Consider the following 23601-nt stretch of genomic DNA (forward strand, 5'->3'; position numbering starts at 1 on the left):
ACCAAGATAGGACCCGGGAGGGAAAATCAATAACAAAGCCGGTCACTTTGCCCAGGGTTTTCCAAATGGCTGCGGGGTTCCTGAAATCCGGAACATTAGCCCGTAAAAGGACACAAAACTGAGGGTGCACCAAAGGGAATGATATTTTATATAGATAAATATGCATACGCGCACGCACACGCTCACGTACACACACAAGAGATACACATACAGACACACACAGACACATACACACACGCTATTTGCCGCTCAGCCTAAGGCTGCAGTCACCTTCAGAGGGGAAGTCTGGGAGAAGAAAAATTGCTCCTGAAAACTGGATCTCAAATACAGGGTTTCTTCTCGCGGGCTGCAGATGGAAAGGACCCAAACAAACCCAGTTCAGGGCAGTTGTTGGTCTTTCCTCCCTCGAGGTCCACTACAATTCCCTCCCTCCTTCCCTGCTGCTCCCCAGCCCGTCCTGTTCCACTCAAGTAGTAGGAGCCCAGTCTGCTACCCCGGTTTGCAGATGGTTTCTACCCCCTCCTCCCGGACCCACCCCCTCCCGCAACTGAGCTCTGCCCCTCGCCCAGAGTCACTCTCCTGAGTGCTCGGGGAGGGCTCACAGAGGGAGATGGAGGACGAGAGGCAGCGGAAGGTGCAGATGGGGCTGAGCCCCAGTCGCCCGCCAGCTTTCAACTCTAGTATCGAGACTCCCTAGCTAGCCCTGCTAACTGGTCCTGAGCCGGCGGGTGACGTTGCGGCGCAGCCAGAGACACAAAGGCGACTAGTGGAGGCAGTGGCGTTGGTGGCGGCAGCGCGCCGGGCTGCAGAAGGCAGTCCCGAGTGGAGCAGCGGGAGCGGCCGCCCGCCGGGTCCCTTGCCTTCCCAGGGCTGCCTATAGCCAGCCTAGCGAGTCCGAGCACCATGGGAGCCCTTACAGCCCGCCCTCCCCCCCGAATCCGATCCCGGCCCGCCCTTTCCCCGGGATGCCGCTCCTGCTGCAGATGAGCCTGACCTGGGCCAGCCCAGCTCCAGACAAAGCCAGGTGGGGAACCGCGCAGGTGAGAAGGGCGAGCGCCTGGAATCTGGCAGCAATAGCAGCATCTGCTACGGACTAGGCGTGCGGGAGGGAGAGGAAAGGACCCGGGCTAGTTCGGGCTCTGAAAGAGGTAGGAGGTGAGGGACTAGGGGCTATCCCAACATCCTTCTCGGAGGCCGGCTTGGTAGGCAGGAGTCAGGCAAAGAGATTTTGTGATGCCTGGGACCCGCAGCTGCTCCGCATCCATTAGGGTTCTGGGAGCATGTAAAGAATCCAGGAGAGGGGTAAGTACCAAACCTTGGACAGCGCAAACGTAAAGGTAGCAGTGAATCAAGCTTTCTTCAGTAACTTGAGTGGTTAGCTTCAAATTTACCACTTTTCTACTCCCCAAACACACAAACACATAAACATGCACACACTACTTCTTTACACAAAATACAGGTGGACATCTAGATGCAGGACGCATAGAACACGTGTATACGTGTGTGAAAGTCTGCACTTAACGCTGTCCTTTAAATCCTCTCTGTCTCTTGAGTAAAGCAATTCATGTTCAGTTTATTATCAGGGGGATAAGGTGATGGAAGTGTGTTAGAATGGAGAGCTTAGAATGACGGAAACGAAGAGCTGGTTTCCAGGCTCAGGAAATATAAATGTCTCGGCTAGCATAAAATTCATAAGAAGAAAGCTGGTTTTTTGACAAGTTTTCGGTGCCTGGGATTTTCATTGAAAAGAGAAAGCCTTGTGCATACATTTAAAATAATTTAGATCTCCCGGTATATTGACATGTGAGACCTATACTTGTATCTGGCTGGTGAAATGAAGATTTTCAGCTAAATATACCCGGAAGATGGGAAAGCTGTGTGTGGAATGTGTATTTCTATATGCCAAAGTTGCCATACCTATGTAATGAATAGTTAATGACAGTCAGTGATTCATAAATCATAATGTGAAATTCCTGCAGGTCATAGATCAAACTGTAATCATGATTTGTACACTTCCTTGGCACAGAGTGGATAATCTGAACCAGCATTTCAGTTATATAACAGAATAATACAAGCGTGTAGCTGAACATTGTTGGCAATGAGATGCCTCACAAATTGTAGCCTGTGGTTAAGGTGTTGTACACACAATGGCAACAAATTTTTTTGTTTATTAACCCCTTTAGGTTGGAGTAAGTTATATTTTATAAGAACAATGAAAACATCCAGAGCTACTGATGGCATCTTGTATGCATCAATCCTTTATGTAGAGGATTTTTGGAGATCTATTTAATTTGGTTGAGGAAATGATTGAGAGTGGAAACCTAGAGACAGCAAATCCTTGGCCAAGCCAACCTAATTTGTTTGTAACGATGAGGTGTTATGTCCCTCTGTGTTTAATACAGGTTTTATTTTTATGTATCATAAGAGTTGCCAAAGGCTGTTTGCCAGTCTTAATGTGGTCAATTATAAACCCCACCCAGAAGCTTATAAACTGCTACCACTCTCAGTGGTGAAGAGTGAATATAAATAACAGTCCCCTAACCCCACTCTTCCCCCTCCTTTCTTTAACTGTTGGAATATTTCAGACTTCCCTGAAGACAGAAGCCAGACGGAGCTAATTCGTCCATTAAGTGCCATTGTGAATCAAGGATCTGTTGTTACCAACACGGTGTGAGCCTGGCTGCTTTGTTTTGGTTAATGTTGAAGTTAGGGTAGATTGGTAGTATGGGCTTCATGAAACACCTCTGACAGATATAAGGGGTTTCACATAATCTACTAAAGAGCTTTCTTGTTTTTAAAGATCAGAGTTGGGGGTGGTGAGATGGAGGCAGATGAGCACAGAAGTAACAATTTTAAGGTTTTGTTTTTCATTTTTGTTTTGATTTTTTGTTGTTTTTATAGCCTGAAGAAACAGTTTAGAGTAAGTGCCATATTAACAGCCTTACTTGATCCTTGCCTGAGATATTTATATGGAGCTTGAAATGGGTGAAAATTAACTTAGTGTTGACAGTTCAAAAGGAAATGAATTTATTTATGAGTACAATAAGCCCAAGGAGACAATGTTAGTGCATAACAATACTAATGAGCCATTAAATACTGCTGGATAGTAAAGGCTTTTAACTTATTGTGTTAGTACTATGTTCCTATATCCCCTTTTCCACTTCTCTCCAGTGGTAACTATATGGGAAAGAAGTTTATGGTCTTCAAGTTTCTGAGAGCATTTAAGTAATCGGCTATCTGTGATATCATCTCTCTCCACCTGTTGTACATTTTTGTCTGGCTATGTGAAGAGTTTGGTAGCTTCTCCTTATCAGCAATATACCAGAATAGAAGTTAACCAAAAAAGGTTACTTCTAGGACTGTGCTTCATAGAACATGGACTGTGCAAATTTGAGAGATTGTTATTCTTTCTCCTACTATTCATGATGTGGCAAATAAGCTGATGGAATATGTCCATCATTTCCAGATCTTGACAAACATGAGGCAGAAATGAATCTGAGAATAATGATTTCATTTCATGATCAAAATGAAGGAAAAGTCACAGGCCTACCCATTACCCAGCTTAATATACATTAAAAAAGGTCCTAGGTCTCAAATTCTACAAAAACTTCCTCCTTAACCTTCAGCACAATTTAAACCCTAAGACAGATCAATATGGGAAGAAGAAAGTAAAGAATTAAGTGGTTGAAGTGCCTGGTCAGGGATGAAGTGTTCTGGTTAATCAATCATATATCTTTAGTATTACTTCCCCTCTTCCAGTCAGCTTAAAGTTAAACAGTAATCAAAAAGAATTCACTAGTAGAATGGAGCTGCTTAGAAACTAAAGCAATCTTTCAATCATGGTATACAATTTCAGAGTCCAGTTAGAGAGAAACAGGAATCTCACTAGAATCCTTATTTTTACTTTTATGTTTTATTCATGTCATTGTTGTTGTTATTGTTGATATCATGGCTATTTTTCCAATAGTACCCCCCTACACACACTCATATGCACAAACACACACAGAATCAGTTAAACAAAACTGCTAGGGAATGTAATGTTAGAATCATAGAATTAGAAAGACCTGAAGTTGTACTACAATTCTCTTGACCAGCAACTTCCCCTCTGACCTTCAGTCTCTTCCTCTAGAAATATGGTTAATAAAAATAGTCAATTGTGAAAATCAAATGAGATAATTCATATAAAATGCTTTATAAGAGTTACATAAAATGAAGATAATATTAATTATATTACCCCTTAACACAGTCAACTTTCTGAAGAGTAAAGAAATATGTTTCATCCTTTGTTCTCCAGTCCCAAGATCTGTCATTATAACTAATCTAAGTAAATTTGTCTTTTAAATTGTTTTAGCATCAGGGGTTTGTAACTTGGAACCTAATGGATAAATTTTCAGGTTGTCTGTGTATATGGATGGGGAAAACTTGCATCTTTGTTTCCACTCATCTCTAATGAAATTTAGCATTACCTTCAAATATGAATGAAGGCAATATTAAATAAAAATACTAAAGTTTCACAAATCTGCAAGGAGTTCCATGATATAAAAACAAGCTAAGAACGGCACAATAGAATTATCATCATTATGTATGTGTGTGCATGTATATGTGCATGTATAGTTTTTTTTCCTTTTTGCTTACTTGTCATATCATTCAAATCTTCCAATATTTCTCTCAATTCTTCGTTTGTCATTTCTTACAGCATTATAACATTATATATTAAAGTTCATTCACTCTTAAAATAATTATTGAAAATTGTTTCCAGTTTGTTATTATTATTTTAAAAAATGCTTCTATGTGTATTTTAAGTATACTTGATGGTTTTCTTTCTATCTTTAAACTCTTTTGGTTATAAATTCCCAATTTCAGAATCAAAGGTGAAAGGTTACTAACTGGTGAGCACATTTTAAGAGAAGCATTGACAAATTGATACATAGACAAGAGAAACAAGAATCATGTTAAATGAGAAAAATGGAGTTGTTTAAATTAGAAAAGAAACATTTTAGTTAATTCATGATAGTCATATTCAAATACATTACCAGCTGTCATTTGGTACAGGGAATAGTGCCTTTGCATTATTACTACAGCAGACAGAACTGGGACCAATTGCTAGAATTATAAAGAACAAAATTTCAGCTACATAGGCAAAAGAGCACTAGCAATTTAGAGCAGTTAAAAATGATTCACAAAATAATGCACTTGCTATTACTGAAGGTATTCAAGAGGCTCTCTATCATAGATGTTGTAGAAGGGATTTCTGTATTAGATCAGATAATCTTGGAAGTTCTTTTCAATTCTTAAGGTTTAGTGAAACATTATAGTTTATAGAGCAATATTTACATATATTATATGCAAGCCACATAATGAGTGCCTATTTTCAAATTATATATTTTAGGATAATGTGTTACAAGAACTCTCTATCAATTATAATATAGTTTTACTTTTTTGTTTTTTGTTGATTCACAAAGCACATCAGCCTTTTAAAGTCCCTGATAGTCATTCTATGAAGTTATTAGATCACTTTATCAGTAAATAGAAATTTCTGGTCAAATACTGGAATGATAAGAATTTCTTGTAGAAACATTCTCACCTTCTTGGACAAGTGTGCCTGTGAGAAAGAATAAAAGTTGTCTCTTTGAAAGTTAGTCTGAAAGAAATAGAAAAGAGAGAATTTTTAAAAATTATTTTCATTATCCTTTATATTTTTTCAATGTGTAAAAAAATTCTCTTGAATTTGAAGTTTATTTGTTTGAAGAATAATTACATTAATTTTTAAAATTAAGGAATATGCCATTTGATAAGCAATGTTTCTAGTGCACTGAATTGAATGGAACCCCTTGGCCTAGAAGAACTAAAATGTTTAATTTATTCCAAGGAGTAATTTATTCTTTGAGAAAGTCTGTCTGACCAATGTCCATGTGAAAAAATGAGATGAACCAGTATGATCTTAGATTGGAAAGAAAGCACTTCTCTGATATAATAACTAGAACCTAATAAAGGATACATAAACTTGTTAATGTTATTTAACACATTTAGGCAAGATAGATCACTTGTGCATAAAACAAGTGGACATTATTTGTAAAAACTTAAGAAATGTACCACTTTTTGTATTAGCTCTCTCTCTCTCTCTCTCTCTCTCTCTCTCTCTCTCTCTTTCTCTCTCTCTTTCTCTCTCTTTTTATCTCTCTGCCTCTTGGTCTATGTCTTTCTGTCAGTCTCTCTTCCTCCCTCCCTCTGTCTCTGTGTTTCTCTATCTTTCTCTCTGTTTCTTTTTTTCTGTCTTCCTCCTCCTCCTCCTCCTCCTCTTTCTTCTCCTTCTTCTTTCTTCTCTCCTTTCTCTCCTTCCATCCCTTTTTTTCTCTCTACCTCTACCTTTCTTTCTGTCTTTCTGTTTCTATCTCTATCTTTCTTTGTTAAGACTAAGATTCTAGCCCCTAACTCTTGATTCCAAATTCTCTTGATTCTGTTCTGTATTTCTTCCATTATAAACAATTTTTTATCATATACATATAAAACATCACATTTTTTGGAAGTTTTACAAATAGTAGTTTTGTTCTTGACATCATAAAAAAGTTTCCAATATAAGACAAGTGTATCCAATGATAATTAATTAAGAGAAAAAGAATGAAACCTGAAGTTAGAAGTTACTTGATGACTAAATTGAGACCATTAGACTAAACTGAAAGCCCCAACTATATTGTCAATCATATTATCTTTCAGATACTCCACTGGACTGAGAGTCAGGAGAGTGGATTTCTATTCCTGGTCTGCCACAATTCATCTGGGTGACTGTGGGCAAGTTCCTTCACTTCTCTCTCCTCTCCCATATTTTCAGGGTTGGACTGTATGTTCTCTGAGGTCCCTTCTAGCACTAACATTCTATGGGCTTGTGATCATCTCCCTCTCTTGCTGTTGGGTAAGAGAACTATATATAAATTCTTCATTTATACTGTATTAATTCATTTTCCAATTTAATAAATCATCTCAAATTCATTGTGAAATCCAAATAATCCTGCTAGTAAGCCAAGTGTCATATGCATTTTGTCTTGAACCTGAGTTAATGTGCGCATTTATTTAACTGTTGTTATCAACATTTTCTTGTCTATCTGAATATTAAGACTGATTTGGGCACTGCAGAATATATCTGCACTATAGCAGGGAGTTTGAAGCAAGCTATCCTTTGATTTGCTCTTATCTGAAGCAGGTCACATGGACTTGGTAATATTCCTGAATCTGTGAAGAACAAAAGAATGTATGACTTATGCTCAGCAGTCTTTTCCTGTTTTTATTATCTACTATGGTAGTGACAGTAATGACCAGGTCAAGATGGCAAAATCTGGGCTGCATTTTTCCTATTGGCTGACTGCTGATGCACAATCAACCTGGTAAGGGTGATAATATTAATAAGTTTTTTTTTTCTTTTTGGCAGGCAAAAGTCTTCACTCATTTAAATTTTAAAATAGAATTTGAACAATGACTATGCATTAGTGAGTATTTTCAGTGACATTTGAAGAATAGAATCACTGGGTTTGAGAGCTGAAAGGAACAGTAGAGATTGCCTTGTCCAATCCCTTCATTTAAATGATGAGTAAATCAAAGCCTGTTGAAAGGTAATGTGAAATAATGAATAGAGAGGCAGGAAGATCTGAGTTCAAGTCCTACCTTTGCACTTACTAGTTGTGTGATCCTGGACACGCCATTTAACCTCTCAATGTCCTAGTTATCTTTCTGAAACTGTAAGCTACAGAGCAGTTGCTAATCTATGTTCATAGAGGAAGTTTCCCTCACTGGAACTACTCTAATGAGATATGTCTATTTCTCTCCAAAAAACAAAGAAACAAACTTGAGGCCTAACTTTCAGCTGGGTGATTGAAGTATAACTAAAAGAAAGTATCGTGCGAAATGAATATCAGAAATTTTGAGAAACCTAGGAAAATTTATATAAAATTCTAGAAAAGGTAAGATTTACAGTACAAAGAGAATAATAGATCCAAGAGTACAAGAGACATTCTTACACTAATGTAGTAAAAAGACCAAAATTCTGCCAAACTAAGAGTAATTACAATTACAATGACCCCTTTCATATCAGAAAAAAAGAAACATGACTTTATCTTTTTGATAATGAATTAGAGAACTAGAGGTGAGTGATTTTGCCAGTATTGTCAAGTGCAATTTTTCACTACTGGATCTTCCTCAAAACTTTCTTTGTTACAAAGAGGAATTAAATGCAAAACACATTGGAAAATAATTTTAATAGAAAAAGACATAAATTAAAATTATTTTTTTGTTTTTAATTGAAAAATAAAGGCAATTAGCCATATGTTGATTTTCTCAGAGTGCCTAATTCTCAAACTCTAGTTCCTTTTTTAAGATAGTCTTTAGCTCTGAGGTATATTTGGAATTTGTCTTTTAAGCCCCTTTGGATGGACACATTTCTGATTAAAATAATCAATTTGTTTATTTAGGATTTATATCCTACTTACTTTAAAAAGGCATTTAAAGGAGTTTATAAAACTGAATACACTATATAATAGTATAATTTTTTAAAAAAATTATATATACAAAGTTAACTGGAGAAAAGAAATTGATGATATCTGGCACATTAGATTAACTTTTATATCCAAAGATATAATGGAATTTTCATTAGTTTCATGGTAATTATGACATAATGGGAAATACTTAGTTATTAAATACTTAGTACTCCTTTCCTGAGAAAATAATGCAAGTTCTTCATGAGATATTTTTTTCCTAATTCTAAATTCAAGGAGAAATGTGTCAAATGTGTCATGAGTGCCATGAATCTTTTTGTAGGATGAGATTGAAAGCATAACATTTAATGCATTGTAGGGGAAGGAAAATTGGCCTTGGAATCAGAAGACTAAGATTTAATTCCTGACTTTTCTATTGATTAGCTATATTCAAAAGATGTAGAAATGTTGGTCAAATAGATGCTTCTTATATACCCTCTAACAGAATTGTTATCATATCTCAGTCATGAGATATCATTTCAACTCATTGCAATTTAGTAAGTATTAATAATTGTCTACCATATACAAGGTAACAAGAAGATAAAAGATAAAAATGAAATAATCCCTGCTCTCAAGGAACTTATATTTTCTTTGAAAGAAAACAGTACGTATGTAGCTAACCAATTTCATAATATATATGAAGAAAATAGGTTGGAAATGGCATATTTAATTAGAAAAATAAGGAAAAGTCTTCTGTAGGAGATAGGATTTGAGGCATCTTTTGAGATAGTTGTATTACATGGAGAAGCAGAATCCACCTATTTTGAAGTTCAATTAGAGATTGTACAGAGAAATTTCTGAATTATTAGATCCACATTTTTTAAGCTCAGTATTGGAATTAAGTGCTTCAGAGTGATGATTGATCTGTAACCCAAGTCATTTTTATTGTAGCAAGCACTGTTATGAACAAAACTGAAATAACAATAATTCTGCAGCAAAATTCCTCAGTGGTACATTCCAAGAAAGAAAAGAAGGGGGGGAAGGCAGAAAGGAAGGAAGGCAGGAAGGATGGAAGGAAGGCAGGAAGAAGGAAGGAAGGAAGGAAGGAAGGAAGGAAGGAAGGAAGGATGAAGAATGAAAATGAAATATACATACATATATATATATATATATATATATACTGGCATATATTTATACTGAGTAACTTTTATGCATAATAACACAATGTGATGTATAGAAAATATCAGAAAACAATTTACAATGTGAATTTTGTTAATTCTTTGACATAAAGGTCTATTATGAATTTGTTCACTTGAATTTTGTGTTGTAGATAGTTAGGGTGGAGGTGAGAGAAGGAAGTAGTAGAAATGATATTCAGAGGATATTTTTGCATAAGTTCTCAATGGCAGATTGGTATTCTGTATTCTAAAATTTCACTTTTTTCTACTTTGATAGGAAACCTTTCTTAATGGATAGTTAAATGTGGAATCAATATGTAGGTTCAAATTCAAACTCTGATATTTACTAGTTGTAAGACTGTGGACAAGTCACTTAGTTTCCTCATCTATAAAACTGGTAGTTAATCTTGAAAGAGTCTTCTAGATCTGACTAATATGATTTTAAGATATGACATAAATTCTGCTATATAAGAGAAATCAAAGATTATGGTAAGGCAGTTAGATGGCTCAGTGGATGGAATGCTAGATCGGAAATCAGAGAGTCTTATCTACTTGAATTCAAATATGGCTGTATGACCCTTGGCATGTCACTGCACTCTGTTTTCCTCAATTTCCATATCTATGAAATGATCTAGTGAAGAAAATGGCAAACTACTCCAATATCTTTTTCAAAAAAAACCAAATGGAATCATGGAGAGTTAAACATAACAGAAATGACTAAACAACAAAAAGAATATAGGATCTATCTGTTGCCCAGGAGCTCCCATCTATGTTCTAGTCCTATGGAATTGTAATTTAATTAAGAATATCGAACAAGACTGTATGAAACAACTAAGAAATAATTCAAAGGGAATATATTAGCTAGCATATAGTTTTAGAGTATGGTCTATTTATTTCCTGAAGGACCAGACAATAAAGCTTCTTAGAAAAGGTAAGGCTTTTTCCAAGTTTGGCCAAAAAGACCAAAAAACTGTAGGCTAGAGGAGGGAGGATGACTAACAGTGGTCTAGCACTAAAAGAAGAATGGTCCAATAATGCATAAGACAAATAGGCCTACTCTATTAATGGCAGTCAGAAGTGAGGTATCAGTTTGTGGGCAAAGATATGATGCTTGTTCTGTTTTGTTTCATGTTAAATTTTAGGATTGGCACTATATCCAAGAGATTTCATATAGGATGGGTAGAAATATAGAACTAGATAGAGGTTGAGAAAATATAGAGAGAAATAAAGATTGGAGAGTAATCTGTATAAATGTGCTATGATTTAAGCAACCTTTATCTTCTCCTTATTTTTAAATTTTTCAATGGTTTTTTTTTTATCCTTTAAGTTATTTCCTTATTTGTTCTCTCCTGCCATAATAAATAAATGACTCTTCTTTGTACAAGAAGAATAATTAAGCAAAACCTCATGGCATGGTGACCAATTTTGAGAATGTATGTGACATTCTGCCTAGCTAGTCTACCATATTTCTACCAAAAGGAAGACAATTCATTGCATTTCATCTGTGTCCAGCTGCCTCTTAGTGTAGTTTTCATCTACATTGATATGATGGTTATTTACCATATTAACTTTATTCAGTTTGCATCACTTCATATAAGTTTCTCCATATTTCCCTAAATGTTGCAATTTATTTCTTATAACATAATAATATCCCAGTAGATTCATATTCCAGATATTTTCCTAGCCATTCTACAATTAATGGGCTGTCATTTTATTTCCAATATTTTTTCCTACAAAAGCCTCATTCCCACACCACCCCCCATGTAGAAAACTTTCTTTAAGATAAGAAAAAAATATTTTATATAGACTGATTACTTTTTTGCTTATTGTAAAAATACAAGCCAGAAAACATTGTTTTTCACAAATCAATTAGGAAGCCCAGAGATCAACAGAGGAGACTAATAATGAAATTTCTTTTCTAAAATTCTTGGTGTAAGACTCCAATAGTGAATATGAGAAAAAACCAACAAATCCTGCAATTAGGTGTACATATACAACCACTCATACCCATTCATGCTAGGCAGATAATAAAATTATTTTGATTTTTAAAAAGATCCTTTTTGTGGATCCAAAAGAAGTGAGTGGCATCCAGCTGGCAAAATGGTTTCACCATTTCGGAAATGCTTATTTCCACTGAATGCCATCCTGAGTATCTTAGCAGTTATGAAAAAATCTTTAACTTTCCTCTACAGAAATGACTTTCTGTTATTGTGCTTTTAAGTAGGACTAGTTGTAATTCTACTTTCTTTTTCCTCAAGAGACCCTCACTCAAAACATTACATTTTAGCTAACTTTACTAATCTGAATTGTAGGCAAACATTTCATTGACTATGTTTTCTAATGGAAGGGAGATGTTAACCATTCCAGTTCCTCTTTGATTTGTATGCACTGGATATACAATTCATATTAAGAAATTCACCAGTGTGACTATCCTGTTATCAAAGCATCATGGATTTGGAAATGATCTCAGAAACTGAAAAACCTCTGATCTATACCTGAATAACAAATCATGCTATCAGGTTCTTTGTAATCATATTTTTTTCTTTCTAGAAGTTCAACAAGCATTCCTCTAATACCAACTATAGAATTTGACAGGATCCTTGAATTCATGACATAAGATTATAATGTATGTGGTCATAACACTGTCATCACTGAAACATTCTGTAATACTTCTTGTATCTAAGAAATGTCATCCAGGTTTTTCTTCAGAAGTCCAATGAAAAGAAATCTACTACCTCTTGAGGAATGAAGAGGTGTTGGTTTGTAAACAAAGATAAGAGGCTTGTTTTGTTTTGTTTCATGTTAGATTTTAAGAGTTGGTACTATACACAAGTGAAAATTCTCTAATTTACTTTTTAATATTATTGATGACTTTTTTAGTTACTAAATATAGCTTTTTGGATAGCTAAAATTTTTAGAAAAAAAAATTTCCCCTTTGTGTCAAGCTTAAAATTTCTCTTTACAATTTATCCCCATCGTTCCTAGGTCTTCCCATCAAGGCTAAATAGAGCAAGTCTATTTCTTACTCCATTAAGAACTTTGGATATTTAAAGATAGAGATGAACCCCACCCCATCCAAATCTTCTCTTATTTAGTCCAAACATCCTTAGTTGCTGCAAGGATTACTTATACATCATGAACTTTAGGTCTTTCACTATCCGTCATGCTCTGTTCTGGATGCTTCCCAGTTAATAAGTGAGTGTCTTTCTTCCAATGTGAAGAACATAATTAAACACAGTACTTCACATGCGTTCTCATCATGGAATAGTACAAGACTGACCTCTCTGATATTGTGCTTCTACAACTTGATTAACATAGCTTTTCAGACTGTCATGTCACACTATTAATGCATTAAACTTCTATTAATTTCTCATATTTTTTCCGATGGATCACCTATAATCAATGCCTATCATATATCTTGTACTTGTGAAGTTTATTTTTTTTTAACCTAAGTGTAAGATTTGACATTTCTCCCTGTTGAATTTTATCTTATTAGATTTGACCTAATCAAGATTAAATTCAAGCCTGTCAAGGTCTTTTCAAGTCCTGAATATGTCATTCAATGCATCACCAATTCCTCACAACTTTGCATCTGCAATTTTGCTAAATATGCCATCTTGTCTGCCTTTATCAAATCATTTATGGAAATGTAAATTAACATACATTCTTATCGCAGTCCACTAGAGATTTCCTTTGAAGTTGTCACAGAACCATTATTATTATTTTTGGGATCTGGATGTCCAACCAGTGCCAAAACTATGCAATGATTCTATCAAATCAATATTTCTTCATCTTATCCAAGAGAATAACATGAGATCTTTGAAAAAATACATAAAACATTTCTTTGCTCTACCAATCTAATACCCTAACTCCTCCAAAGAAATAAGATTAATCTGGAATGGTATGCCCTTCAAACCATGGTGGCTCTTTCTTTTCTAGATTCTTACTAACCATCATTTTAATATTATGCATAGGAACCTAACTTGTCATTAAAAAAAATTAAATTTTTTAATTTCATTATTTATTTATTTATTTTTTGCTGAGGCAATTGGGGTTGTGATTTGCCCAGGGTCATGTAGCTAGGAAGTGTTGTGTCTAAGGTTAGATTTGAGATTAGCCCTAACTTTGGGGCTAATGCTCTATCCACTGTAACACCTAGCTGCCCCTGTCATTTTATTAGTATAAGGAGCTCCCCAACACGGAAAATCCCTCTACCAATGCAAGTTGATACTTGCATAACTTAGAATCTTAGACAGTTGCCTAGAGCATTAATTACAAGGTACTCACTTTACCAGAAGTAGTATTTGAATTTAGTTCTTTCTGCCTTCCTACTCCATGCTACCTCTTGTTCATTTCAAGATATGTTCTATGATTTTTTCAACAATTGCCAAGAATTTGCCAAATTCTTCTTCTCTTTCTTCTTTTTTATTTTTATTTTATTTTTTTGCTAAGGCAATTGGGGTTAAGTGGCTTGCCCAAGGTCACAGTTAGGAAGTTTTAAGTGCCTAAGACCAAATTTGAACTTAAGCCCTCTGACTTCAGGGCTGGTGCTCTATCCACTGTGCCACCTAGCTGCCCCCTTTTTTATTTTTTAGAAAAAAGACATTTTCCTTCAATTCTGCAGTATCTACTCTGTTTTCATAATCATGTAAAAGTCACTGATAGTGACTGCAATTCAATTTACCATCCTTTTTAGTATCTGAAAATGTAGTTCACTTGGAACTTGAGATTTGAGTTCCTCAGATGCAACTGCTTTCTCACGCTTTCTATTTATCTTGGATATCAATTCCTTATTAACCATTTTATTCTGTCCTTCCAGTCCAAAGATCACTTTCCCTGGCAGAGAAGATGAAACCAAAATAAAATGAGCAGTTTTACCTTCATTCCCTCGTGTTTTATCATCATCCTTGATAGACTGAGTATAACATTTTACTTTTTCCTCCTTTTTTCCTAATGTGTATTATTTTTAGCTTTCTCTGCTAGTTTCTACAAGTTCTGAACTTTACCTCTCTTGACTACCAAAGAGATTCATGATACAAAAAAAGCTAAGAACCTTGGCTTCACAGGGTCTCAGTTTCCTTTACTGTAAAATAAAGAGTTTGAATTAGATGATCTCTAAAGCTAAATTACAACAATGATGATAAAATAAGCATTTATATAGCACTTTAAGATTTGCAAAGTGCTTTATAGATGTTAACTCGATGGATCTTCAAAAAAATCTTGTGACATAGGTGCTATTATCCCCATTTTCCAGATGAGGAAACTGAGGCAAACAGAGATTAATTTATTTGCTCAGGATCATACAACTGTATCTGAGTCACAATTCAAACTCAAATCTGTTTGAATCAGAGTCCTATACTTTATCTACTATTCCACCTCTTAAATAACATTCTTATAATACTTTAAGTTTGCAAAGTACATTACAAATAAGATCTAATTTTAACCACATACCCATCTTCGAAAGCAGGTACTTTTATTGTGTTTTATGGATAAGAAAACTGAGTCTGAGAAAGGTCAAGTGGTTTGTCTAGAATGCTACAGCAAGCCATTTTTGAACTCAGGTCTAATTCCCTATCCATAGTGCTAATCCTATTAACCTAGGAAGGCTACCACCCACTTAACACTACCAAAGACCAGAATTTAAGTGGACCTCAAAGCACTAGCTTTGTTAATTGTTGTAATACGTTTTATTTTCTACATTGCAAAGAAAAGAGAGAGTATGAAAAAAATATTTCAAAGGAAAACCATTAAAATTTTTGTGCTTATAATTCTATGGCTCTACTAAGAAATAAAATTCTGGGGCAGCTAGGTGGCGCAGTGGATAGAGCACCAGCTCTGAAGTCAGGAAGACTTGAGTTCAAATCTGGTCTCAGACATATAACACTTCCCAGCTGTGTGATCCTGGGCAAGTCACTAAAAAGGAAGGAAGGAAGGAAAGAAGGAAGGAAAAGAGAAAGAAAGGAAGGAAGGAAAAGAGAAAGAAAGGAAGGAAAAGAGAAAGAAAGGAAGGAAGGAATGAAGGAAAAGAGAAAGAAAGAAAAAAGAAAGAAATAAAATTCTTTTGCACATCTGCCTCTTCTTCATAGTCCCTTCTAGCTTTAGTCTACCCTAGAAACAACTACATCCTTTCAATACTTCCCTAAGCTAGAATGATATTAAACACATATCCTTTTTGTTGATAGAGAATTCTTGGGTCTCTTTCCCAAAAATCTTAAGTAGGATCACTATTCTGCATGGTTGCTATCAAGATCTATTGTCATCCTGCTAATGGTATTTATTCCAAATATCTTTTCACAGTCAGTAAGGGATATGGCCATTAATCAACCAGCCAAGTTTTGTTTTTTAGCATTGTTTTGATTCATTCTCTGAAAGCCATAATAGGAATTTACACACACACACACACACACACACACACACACACACACAGACACACAGACATACACACACACACAGAGAAGATGCTGCTACACCATGTGGTGCTGATATATAATGGCTATTGGTGTTGATTTTGATAAGTTAGAAATAGAAATCTCAGTTCATCACATGATGAACTGAGTCTTTGGGAAAAAACTCCTGGTTTTCTGTGTATCAAGAAATGTTGATTTCTTTCCTCCCCTATGATTTGACTGAAATATTCAATAAATCTTGACTTGGGGTTTAGAAAAAATGTTTTAAAACCCATGAGGCAGATATAAATGCTCCTTATGAATTTTTTAGATAAAAGGAATAAGTCATTTGTAGGTGTATAAGCACACACACTCTGGTCTCAGCCCTGGGGACAGAGAAATGATCATTTAAATAATACTCATCTTGCTTGAGTCAGCAATGATTTTTAAAATTTCTTCTGACTTTTTTAGGTTGATAAACTAAGAAGTGATAATAGTAGTAGAAGATAGAAGCTAGACTCAAAGTCAGGAAGATCTGGGTTCAAGCCCTATCTCTAATATATATATATATATATATATATATATATATATATATATATATAATTGTGTTCTCTTTCTGGATATGAATGACATTTTCCGTCCCAAATCTATCGAAATTGTCTTTTACCACTATATTGCTGAAAAGAACTAATTCAATCATACTTGATCATCAAACAATCTTGTTATAACTGTGTATAGTGTTCACCTAATTCTGCTCACTTGACTTAGAATCATTTCATGTAAAGTTGATTTCAGAAAAGCCTTGTAAGACTTACATGAATATGGGTTTTTTAAAAAAAGAAAATTTCTTATGGATAAGGACTGTTTTAATTTTTGTCTTTATATGACCAATACCTTAGCACATGTCTGGAATATATTAGGCATTTCACAATTGCTTATCACATGAAACTGAAAATGCTAGGTTATCCCTGAAAGTATAAATCAGGTTCGTTCTGAGGTTTAGACCAGGGTAAAATAAGGAAGATATTAAGAGGCTTCCCATGAGATTGGCAGAGTCCCAGGGCTCTCAAATGACTTGAGATGGGGAAGGGGAGGGATAAGATAATTGAGTATTCTTTCTGTATGTAATATATTTTTTAAAAAGAAATATTACCCAGGGTCACTGCCTTTAAGAAACCAAAAACAAATAGAAGGCACACCTGTATTACCTTGTTTTTCACCATGCTTATAAAAGACAGATGTTTCATTTTGCTTTTTTTGTTGTTGTTCAAATATTTTCTATCACTTAAGTCAATGTTTCTCAATCATTTTGTATGTCCTGGTCCCCTTTGGGCCTCTAGTGAAGCTTATGGAGAACTTCTCCAAATGCTGTTTTAAATGCATGACAAAACACAGTCACATATAACATTCTAACAAAAGAACTCAGTTATACTGAAATACACTAATCAAAATTATTTTTAAAGTGTTTAAGACTTCTTGATGTAAGATATACTCACTAAACACCAGCATTTCTCTTATCAATACCTGATAGGATTTTTTTAAAGATTTTTACAGTCTTCCCTTCAAATAGCACTACAAGCATACTTTTAATTTGGTATCAACCAAGAGTGACACAAGGAGAGATTAAGAATAGCCTCATTTTAGGCAGTCCACTTTTGAATAGTTATTTGTTGCTCCCTTGTGTCCAACTCTTCATGACTTCATTTACTGTTTGCTTGGCAAAGATATGGAGCCGTTTGCCATTTTCTTTTCTAATTCATTTACAGTTGTAGAAGGTGAAGCAGAGTTAAATGACTTGCCTACGGTCATACAGCTTACAAGTGAGGCCACATTTGAATTCAGTAATATGAGTCTTCCTTACTCCAGGACTGGCACTCTATTTACTATACCATCTAATGACTCTAAACAATCACTAGCCTGAAGCAAAGTATTCATGCAATTGAAATGAATATTAACAGAATGGACATATTTGGTGCTGTGTGGAAAAGGGCTGAACTTTGGTAGTTCTCAGAGAGTTAAGAGTGAGTCTGCTTTCCACGAGTAACAGCATTAATAAGGCAGGGACCAAATGATACTTTCTGCAGTAAGGATCGTTTCAAACAATTTGCTCTCCTTAGAGGTTAGCAGCTGTCCAGCTCCCAGGTACTTTCGGCCAGCAGGCAGTACCCCTGGAATTGCTGCAGTGAAGGGATGCAGTGAAGGGATGATACCACCCCCACAGTCCCTGCTGCAGTTCTTATGAGGGTTTTGATTTTTCCTCCTCATCAAGGGTTTTCAGGTAAGGATGATTTTATAATGTTCTAGAGCTACTAATTGATGCAAATATAGTTTAAGTGGAATGCAACTCAAACAATGTTGAGTTGGAAAGGATCTTAACTTTTAATTGCACTATCTTCATTTTACAGATTGTTATTGAAGGCCTGAGTAATGAAGTAAATCACTTGTGATCACCCAGGCAGCAAGGAACAGAATTGAGATTCAGATCTTTCTGACTCTTTATCTCACACTCCCTTTACTAGGCTACACTACCTACCTATCATGGAATCAAAATAAATTAGAATTGGAAAAGACTCGGAAATATTTTAATTCATAGGTCCCTAACTTGGACCCTGGGATCCATAGATAGATTTCAGAGAATCTGTGACCTTGGATGAAAATAAAGTTTCATCTTTGTTTTCACTAAAATCTAACTGAAATTTAGCATTTTCTTCAGTTATCAACAGAGGCAATAAACAGTTATATGAGAAAGGGTTCATAAGCTTCACCAGATTGCCATAGGGTAGATAATAAAAAAAATTAATAATCCCTGCTGTCATTCAGTCTCTTCATTTTATTGGTAAGGAAACTGAGGTTGGGAATGGCTAAGTGACTTCTCTGGAATGAACAATAATGGTCAAAGATTAAACACCGACTATTATCTATAGAAAGATTATTAGTGAATTTAAGACTCCTTTCTTTATGTATATTTATGTATATTTATGTATATTTATATATATTTTTTTATGTATATTTTCATTGATATACATGTCATCTCCCCAATTAGAATATAATTTCATTGAAGGTAAAGATCCTTTTTGTATTGTGTGTTGTGTGTGTATATGAACTCAGTAATTCCAACAGTTACTGGAACAAGGGGAACAAACCTTTAATATGTCTATTGATTGACTGATGATTAAAACTTTGTTTTACAATAATATCATAAAAGGGACTCAGTTTTTGATTAATATAAGAGCTTGTGCTTCCATTTGGGGCATCAAATTGGCATTACCTGGATTTTTGATGCAGAATGCAAGCCTAAATGTTCAAATAAACTTTAATTGATTCATGAATAACTATTAATTAAGAATTATGCTTTTAAAAATAGACAGCCTTTGCGGCAGAACATAAATAAGACTTTAATTTAATGCATTTTTCCATTTATTTTGATATGAGAAAGTGATTTGTCTTAGTGTTGACACCAGTTGTTCTTTAGTCTTCCCTCATTAGAATGAAAGCTCATTAAAGTTAAATGTGATCTTATTTGATTTTATTGGTAATTCCAGCACTTAGTACAATGCATGAAAATAGTAAGCATTTAATTAATGCTTTATCTACTGTCCTACCTACTTGCTCATCTAGTTCTCTCTATTTCTTTCTATCTATCTATCTACCTATCTGTCTGTCTGTCTGTCTTTCTGTCTATCTTTCCATCCAGCTACCTGTCTTGTTTTTCTCTGGATCTGTGTTTTCATGACATCTCCAATGAGGAAAAAATTCCTTTTACCAATTTAAATGACATTCAATCTACAATTTAGTTTTATAGAGTTGCTTGAGCAGGCTGAGAGGCTTAATGAGTCACCCAGAGCACCCAATTATTTTATGTCAGAGCCAAGACTTGAATGCACATCTACCTGATTTCATGGTTAGGTCTCTATTCTATTATAGCTGCCTCTTAGGAGTCCATTACACTAAAGTAAAAGTTAACTCATTTTTTTAAAACTTTCACCTTCCCTGTCTCTGGTGATGGGATTCCTATACTCACAGTTACCCAGATTAGAGTCATTTGATCTTCTTCCTTCCTTATTTTTCCTACAATTATATTTTCAATTAACCATAATAGTATTTCTCATATTCATACCTTTTCATTTCAACTGCAATTAATCAATCAACCAACCAACACATCTTTATAAGTCTACTATCTACAAAACACTACTAAATGCTAGGGATACAAAAAAAAATCAAACAATACCTAGTACAAAGAGCTCATATTCTAATGGGAAAAGTATAGAGTTTTGGAGTATTGTATGTGAAGAAGAGAGGGAAAACTAATTTGACCATATCTCAAAATAAGAGAAAAGGTTTAATGCTCAATGAGGCTTAAAAGGCTGTGGTTAGAATTTCAAAGGTTAAATAGATTATACCTGACACTAGATACCATAGAAAGTCATTAGAGTTGTTCTATTAAGGGAGTTTAGTCATTTCATCTTCTTTCATCTGTTTTAGATCTTAAATAACTATAAAGATTATCTAGTCCAACCCTTAGCTGGAAACTGAGACACAAAAATGTTAAATGCCTTGCTTGCCCAAGGTCAAATCCAATTATCTACAGAGCCAAGCTACCACTTAGAAACCATCAATTCAACTCTGTCATTTTACAGGTGAAGGAATTGAGACCCAGAGCAGTAATATGGCTTGCTTTAAGATTACACAGGTAGTAAACAGCATAGACAGAATTCACTCCAGAATCCTCTTTGTATCATATTAAGCTATTTCTTTTGAAAGTCAAGAAGTTTGATTTTTTTTCTATGTAACTCCCCAATATTCACTTTTGATCATCTAACTGAAATTGTTTGCATTTGGAAATTTTCAGAAACATTTTAAAATCTACAAAATTTTAAAAATAAATCCTAAATGTCTAACAAGAAAAATGTATTTTAAAATTATAAGGATGGACTCAGGCTTCACTTTAGATTTTTTCCCCTACTTCATTCCAGCTAACATACATTTATATGATAAAAATAAATTTTATTTTATATACGTTACATAGGAAAAAAATCAAAGTTCTTGCCTTTCAAATAGATAAGTTGGCATGGTATAAAGAGGACTTGGGAACAAATTTTACCTATGTCACTTATTGCCTGTGTGATCTTAGAACAAGTCACATTACTTCCTTGGGCCTTGATTCTGTTTCATGTAAAATGACAGAATTAAATTGATAGTCTCTAAGTTCATTTCTTGTTATAACATTCTTTGATTCTCTAGAGTTTATTTGCTGTATCTCTCACTCAGTGACATATTTGTTTTGATTGAGAGGGAATTTGTTTTCCCCCATCCTACAAATGAGAGACAAAAAATCTTTGTGTATTCTCAGTGGTTCCTAGCTATATACCATGACACAAGAAGAAATATTCTTTTCTCATTTTTTGGAGATTGCACTACTGACTTCCACATATTTCACCCTTAAAATAAAACTTACTAGAGTCAAACACATGTTCTATCTTTTCCTATTATATCAGGCACGACTGTGCTTCATTTGTCTTTGAAACCCTAGCATTCCTTTTTAACTGGAATTAAACCCTACTATATAATACTTGCCTAGTAGGATCTCTCAAGTTACTGTCTTTTAAAAAAAATGAAGTATTAGTATAAGAAAGGGCTGTAGAGATAATTTAATTTATCCAACCAACCAATTTACATTTAAATAAATAAAAAGCACAAATATACAGAAGATGGAAGCAAGATCGCATTATAGAAGTTAAATAAGAAATTTTGATAAAGGCTTGAAAGAGTGTCAAAAATACTAAGACAGAATGAGCTGGTAAGGAAGCAAAGGTCAACAAAGAAAGTTTTTAGTATATGAGGGAGGAGGGAAGGAGGAAGAGATAGGACCTTTGCTGACTATGGGGATGGGGATAAAACAATGATAACTGACAAGAAAAAGACACCATTGCTGCTCAATTCTTATTTCATATTTTCTCTGCAAGGAAAACCAACCTTTAAACTAGAAACAGCATAACAAAACTGAGTAATAGGTAGCTGATATTGAATAGAAGGAAGAATATTATGAAAGAATATGTAGTAAGCTTTGATTATTCATCCAAGTTAACTAGCCAAGATGAACTACATGCTTGGGTCTTGAAAAAACCAAAACAAACCAACAACAACAAAAAAATGGTGGATGTGATTCCTGAGTCATTGTCACTGGTATTTGAAAATTGATAGAAAATGGGAAATCTACAACAAGAATGGAAAAGGATAAATGTCATAATTTCAACAAAAGGAGAGACTAGAACTACAAAGTATGGACCAGTGAACTTGACTTCAATTCCTGGAAGAATTCTAGAGAGAGAATCATTGACTTAAAAGAGCCAGCATTATTTGATCAAGGTCACATAAGATTAACTTCATTTCCCTTTCATTTTTTAATAGTATTACTTACCAAGTAGATAGTAATTCAAGGATTGTTTGAATAAAATTGATCTAGGTTTTAGCAAAGCTTTTGACAAAGTGTCTCATACTCTTCTTGTCAAGAAGATGGAAAGATATAATAAATAAACTAGGTGGATTCATAACTTTTGCTGAATTTAAAAAGTATTATTAATGATTCATGCAGCATGGCAGATTTTCATATAGAGTAGTCTAGTTGTTTGTGTTTGGCCATGTGCAATTTAACATTTTTATCGATTATTTGGATAAAGTCATAGATGAAATTCTCATCAAATTTGCAAATGACACAAAGCTAGTAAGGATAGGGAACACACTGGATAATAATCAGTATTCCAAAATATGCTAAAGCATTGGGTCTAAATCTAAGAAAATGAAATTCAATAGGGATAAAAATAAAATCTTGCTTGTGGGTAGAAAAAATCAATTCCACCAAAACAACAAGCTTATATTCTTCTCCAGCCATTTTTTAGTAGCATTTGACTCTTTGTGATCTCATTTGGGGTTTTCTTGGCAAAGATACTAGAGCGATTTGTCATTTCTTTTTCCAGTTCATTTTACGGATGATGACACTGAGATTTACAGATAAGGCAAATAAGGTGAAGTGACTTGTCCACGGTCACACATCTAAGGTTTCATTTTGAATTTAGGAAGATGAATTTTTCTGATTTCAGACCTAGCGCTTTATCCGCTTTACAATTTACCTGCTCTAAAGCAATAATCAGCTATTATTCTGATTCCGATATGGGGTTTTAGTAAACTATAAGCTTATAAATTAGCAAAGTGATATGGCAGTCAACAAGACTAATACTATTTTGAGCTGCATTTGGAGGAGCTTCCAGATATAGGGAAGTGATAATCCTACTGTATTTAATGCTTGTGTATGGTGTTTAGTCTTGCACACCACAATTGAAAAAGGACATTCATAAGCTGGAGAAGTCCAAAGGAAGAAACTCAGAGTAGTAAATGCCTTTAAGCTCATGACATTTGAAGATCAGCTGAAGGACATGGGAATGTTTATCCTAGAGGAAAGGCTCCAGTTGCGCATGAAAACTGTGTTCAATTATTTAAACAGCTGTTGCTTGGAGGAGGCTATTCTGTTTGATCCAAAAAGAGCAGAACTAGGGCAAAAGTTGGGAGTTTCAAAGAAAG

The 23601-nt window shown here is 34.8% G+C and overlaps 1 protein-coding gene across 3 annotated transcripts in view; it reads left to right on the forward strand.

Moving 5' to 3' along the window:
* The first annotated feature begins 431 nt into the window (after nucleotides 1-431).
* Nucleotides 432-23601, forward strand: part of MINAR1 (membrane integral NOTCH2 associated receptor 1) — a 41475-nt gene continuing 18305 nt past the window's right edge. For 2 of the 3 annotated variants that reach the window (XM_031955637.1, XM_031955638.1), the window contains exons 1-4: nucleotides 432-1024; nucleotides 6715-6910; nucleotides 7299-7379; nucleotides 18144-18304. The gene's annotated coding sequence lies outside the window, so the exon portion shown is untranslated. The remainder of the gene's footprint in view (nucleotides 1025-6714; nucleotides 6911-7298; nucleotides 7380-18143; nucleotides 18305-23601) is intronic. The other variant, XM_003755504.2, reaches the window with a different exon arrangement.

Source organism: Sarcophilus harrisii, chromosome 2 (genome assembly GCF_902635505.1).
Source record: "Sarcophilus harrisii chromosome 2, mSarHar1.11, whole genome shotgun sequence".
Classification (NCBI taxonomy): Eukaryota; Metazoa; Chordata; class Mammalia; order Dasyuromorphia; family Dasyuridae; genus Sarcophilus; species Sarcophilus harrisii.